The following is a 5482-nucleotide window of genomic DNA, read 5'->3' as shown; positions in this document are numbered from 1 at the left end:
GTAAATTTTAAAATATTATTTTCAATTAAATATATTTATTTTATTTAAAAAGGAATATTTGTGATGAGTTTTGAAAATGTAATGTTTGATGAGGGTTGCAAAGAATTTGTGATTATTGTCATAGTGTCATATATATTTTTGAAATGTATTGGAATATTAAGAAGCATTTAAATTTTTGAAAATTGTAAATTGTATTATTTAAAAGAATTATAACATTATCTTAAATATCACTTAATTAACACATATATTATAAATTTAAAACCATATTGTTAAAATACAAGTAATTATAAAATTGATTTTCAAAGCAAGTTAAAAATATATATTAAATTCACAATTAAGTTTTAAAATAATATAATTGAAATTTCAACCAGATTTTATCAACATATTTAAACAAAATATTATTATTATTATTATCCATTATTACTACATCCATTACATACACAATGTATAGAATAAAAAAAATAAAAAAAAAGCACACACACAAAATACATTCCTCACTAATAAAGACATGCCTCACCAATAGCCATGGCCATGGTTTTGATGAGGGCTTTAGGGAAGGGAAAACCCCCTCCCTCAAAAATAAATACTAATTTTATTAAGGTAGAGTTTTGAGTTTTTCCTCAACATGATTTACAAGTAAATAAGTAAAATTATATATCATGAGATTACATGTCCATCTATCTACAACTATTTAATATCACATTCTATCTCCTCGTATTATGAGCCCCTTCATCCTTTATTTTCCTGCATAGAACACAAAAAAGGAAATTATATTAATAATAAGGAATTTTAATAAACATATTATCTAAATTTTTATATTATTAAAATTTGGAAAATCACCTCTCCATCTATCTATTGCTAATTTAATATCACATTCCATCTCCTTGTATTATGAGTCAGCCTCATTTTTTATTCTCCTGCATAGAACCCAAAAAACATATCAATAATAAAGAATGTTAATAAACTTATTATCTAAATTTTCATCTTATTAAAATTTGGAAAATCAATTGAATTGGAAATTAAAAAAAAAAAACAAAAAACCAAATAAAAGCATGTATAGATTTCATGATACCATTAACAGTTACAAAAAATTCATTCAGCGTGTGGTGGATCAAACCGAAATGTCCAGAGAGATGAGCTTTCAAAACAGTTTTACAACCTTGACCTTCACATATGAACTGTCTGTCTGCTATATGAAGAAACTTATGGAAAAGGACAGAAGTTTAAATACCTATAACCGAGGCTATCTGTCCCAGAAAAAAACATGAAAGAGCAATAATCTGAAACAGAAAGCTGATGGTCGACTTTTGTACAGAGAGTAAATCAAAATCCAGCTGAATCAGCTGTAGAGGGTAAGACCTATTGATTTTATATGCAGTTTTTTTTTAAGATAAGACCTATTGATTTTATATGCAGTTTTTTTTAAGATAAGACCTATTGATTTTATATGCACTTTATTTAGCGAATTACTCTTTAAAAAAACTACTATATTATGAAATAAATTACTCTTTAAAAAAAGATAATATATTATGATTTCACTAGCAAATCTCTAGTAAGAAGCCCTAAAAACTAAAAAATACTATATTAGGATTTCATTCGAAAATCTCTTCCTTTAGGAACCTGTAATTACACCATTGACACTTCATCTAAAGTGCAGGAATCGTGTTGAAGGCAACGAGCTGAACACAACAAGCTGAAAGAAAAGAAAGAAAAATAAACTGGAACCAGATCTGTTGCTTCAGTGGTTTGCCCTGCAGCGGGACAAGTAGTTCATGCAATTAACAAGACAACAGATTGAAAAAACATAATGAACCAGATCTGTTGCTTCAGTGGTTTGCCCTGCAGCGGGACAAGAAGTTCATGCAATTAACAAGACAACAAGTTGAAAAAACAGAAAGAACAAGAAACTAGAACCAGAGCTTGTTGTATATTCTGTTGCTTCAGTGGTTTACCCTGCAGTAGGACAAGTAGTTCATGCAATTCACATGACAACAAGTCGAAAAAAAACAGAAAGAACAAGAAACTGGAACCAGAGCTTGTTGTATATTCTGTTGGTTTTCCCTGCAGCAGGACAAGTAGTTCATGCAATTAATCCAAACAAAGCAGACAAAGCAGGACCAAGTAGTTCATGCAATTAATCCAAACAAATACATACAGAAAGACGCAGTTCCAAAACCTAGTGGTGAAGATTATGAGTTTCTTGATCTTTGCCCTGCAGCGGGACAAGTAGTTGATGTAATTAATCCAAACAAAAACATACAGAGAGACGCAATCCCAAAAACTGGTGATGAAGATTAGGATTCAGATGTTTGTGACTGGGATAGAGATTGAGAAGAATATCATGTCCCATGACCAGTTTTCTATTTCTTGGATGAAATTAGACCTGGCCGTAAGACAAAGGAAGTTCGATATTGGTGATGCAACTTCTTGAGATTCGGTATTGGTGATGCAACTTCTTATGATTTGTATCTATGTCTCATTAAAGTCTAGGAATAGTGTTGAAGTGCAACCTGTCACCGGCCAAAGGTAATGACGGTTGTACAACAACAGGTCTCATCACAGAGATTCTCACAACCAATCATCTGTTTATGGTTGTATAGATAAAACTATGTGGGAAAGTGACACGTACTCTAATCTTCTTCGGCTTACATGAATTGATGTATAGCATCACCCAAAAGTTCGTGGATGCTATGCATTGCTTCAGCAAAAGAATTTCTCCATGCGACAGACTGTGGATCTCGGTGATAAACCCGGACCCAATACACTTGCGAGCTCCGTGGCCTTCTGATGACACAAAACCCGTTAAGGTCAGCCACGAATCTGGGTTTAAAATATTTCCTAGGTCGCCACAGGCTCTCATATTGCACCCAACTCTTTCAATTGGCCTCTAAATTATGCTTTAATGCCTAATGGCATATCGAGGGCCTTCAGTGCAACACCTACAGCCTCAGAAAGTGGGTTTTCTTATCCAATAACAAGAGCTACAGCCTCAGAAAGTGGGTTTTCTTATCCAATAACAAGAGCTGCAGACAGAGTTGAAGTGAAGTGCAAGGTATAAGTGCAGGGTATAAGAGGGATCGGTATTGCCCCACTACAATCTCAATCCCAAATCGTTGCCAAGGTCTTCACCAGGAAAACCAGTCTTCTTAGTGAAAAGGTTATGCCCATATGTACCTAGGTCCTAGCTGATTCAGGTTCATCAGCTTTTACTTCATATAATTAATTTATTCGATCCTAGCTGATAGATTTAAATTTATGCTAAAATTCACTTAAGTGATCAATATTTTAGCTAAAGCATGACAAGGGGCTCCGCAACATAGAATCAACCCTATCGGCACCTCATCTAGGACCAGCCACAAAATAAGTTAAGGTGCCAGGAACGAAAGAAGCCAACCCTATCGGCACCTCATCCAGGACCAGCCACAAAATAAGTTAAGGTGCCAGGAACGAAAGAAGCCAGGGTAGCTAGTAGAGAAGCAACATCAATGGCAGTGGTTGTATATTCTATTGCTTCACTTGTTTGCCCAGCAGTAGGAGTAGTTCATGCAAACAAATACATACAGATAAATGCAGTTCCAAAAACTCTTTATGTACAGAGCATAAGAAACAAACCCTACATAAGGAGAGCACTCCACATAATCAATTAGGTAAAGCCAAATCACCACCTGAACAACTAAGGGTTCAACGAAATTCTCTGTCGAGCATGATAAGGGACTTCCCTGGAGCTGGGAGGGGATTGACCTCCCCGATAACCCATCCCTGCTTTATCGCCTCCCCGACAACCCATCCCTGCTAACACCTGATGTATTATGTTCAAACGCGAATGGAGAGCAATAGAGAATCAACCCCGTCAGCACTTTATCCAGGACCAGCCACAAAATAAGTTAAGGTGCCAGGAACTAAAGAAGCAAGGGTAGCTACTAGAGAAGCAACATCAATGGCAGTGGTTGTATATTCTATTGCTTCACTGGTTTTCCCAGCCGTACGAGGAATAGTTCATGCAAACAAATACATACAGAGAAATGCAGTTCCAAAAACTCCTTATGTACAGAGCATAAGAAACAAACCCTAAATAAGGGGAGCACTCCACACAATCAATCAGGCAAAGCCAAATCACCACCTGAACAATGAAGGGTTCAACAGAATTGTCTGTAGAGCATGATAAGGACTCCCCTGGAGCTGGAAGCGGATTGCCCTCCCCGATATCCCAACCCTGCTAACGCCTGATGTAGTATGTTCAAATGCAATTGGGTAGCAATAGAGAAAGCATAATAACCAGAAATTATGTTCAAATGCAATTGGTTAGCAATAGAGAAATTATGTTCAAATGCAATTGGGTAGCCGTAGAGAAAGCAGAATAACCAAGGTTGGAGAATATAATAATTTCCTAAATACTTAACAAAAACTAAAAGAGTAAAAAATAAACACAGGTTCATTTTAAAATTGGTATACCCATGAATTTTAATCTTTATCATCACTCTATAAATGTAAATTTGAAGTCAAATACTAACTTATATCTAGTATACCTTGTTTAAAAACTAGCGAAATTCTGTTTCTGCTGTTAAGATCAGGGCCGGTCTCACAAACAGAAATATTTCCTCTGCCCAAAAACCCTGCCTCCGTGTTTCTCCTCCAGGCCTGGAACTCTGCCCCTGGAATAAAATGCCTTACATTATTACAGAATACATACATTATTACAATTCAAACATAGATCAGGCCCGAAACTCTGGCGCTGGAATAAAATATCGTACACAATTATTACAGAATACATGCATGAGTAATGAAACATAGATTACTGATAAAAGAGTGAATACCTCTTTCAATCTGCTAATGTCATCATATTTCGTATCATAGCTTCATATCCTCCCTTCAGATATCAAAACCCAAGAGAACCCAAAAAAAAATCCTCACTGTAAAAACCTATTTGCCCACAAAATTCAGAATCAAAGAAAAAATAACACAGGAAAAAATAAAATACTACAATAGTGAAAAAAAATCACAACACAACAATAATAAACAATTCAGAACAATGGACATGGCCATGCCTAACACAACACAACACAGAAAGAAAATCAAGTTCAATGGATCACTCGGCAAACAAAGACCAAAAATATCTCCACTGCCCAATGCCGCTTATCTAACATACATTTGAATTTGGAGTTGTCTATAATGCGACTTTTTGAGATTCCGGTGACGGAATCCGGCGGAAGAAATTGAGATGAAATCATGATTTTTGCAGTTAAACTGTTTTTTAACTGCATATTCGGATTCAGCACCCTGGAAAACCCCTGGGACGCTTTCATTGTGCAGAAATTAGCTATCAAACTTGGATTCCGATAAATCACTGCCGGATTTTCACGGAAAAAATCGCCGGAAAAGCTTTCAAAAAGTCGCGTTAAAGACTACGTCTTTGAGTTTAATGGCAGATATTATATGCAATTTTCCTGAAACTTTTAAATCCGTCGGTGACAGGCTGGCGTAG

The 5482-nt window shown here is 35.5% G+C and overlaps 1 long non-coding RNA gene across 1 annotated transcript; it reads right to left on the bottom strand.

Moving 5' to 3' along the window:
• Positions 1-464: 464 nt before the first annotated feature.
• On the bottom strand, positions 465-5128 carry LOC149209549 (uncharacterized). The gene is made up of 4 exons (XR_016252229.1): positions 4815-5128; positions 4527-4652; positions 841-917; positions 465-744 (listed from the first exon to the last, which is right to left on the bottom strand). It is a non-coding gene; the product is annotated as an uncharacterized LOC149209549 (long non-coding RNA).
• Positions 5129-5482: the final 354 nt, after the last annotated feature.

The sequence above is a fragment of the Pinus tabuliformis genome, chromosome 1_2, assembly GCF_031772625.1.
Source record: "Pinus tabuliformis cultivar Carrire ecotype Pingquan chromosome 1_2, CPIR1, whole genome shotgun sequence".
NCBI classification, from domain to species: Eukaryota; Viridiplantae; Streptophyta; class Pinopsida; order Pinales; family Pinaceae; genus Pinus; species Pinus tabuliformis.
This window is presented reverse-complemented; position numbering and strand designations above follow the sequence as displayed.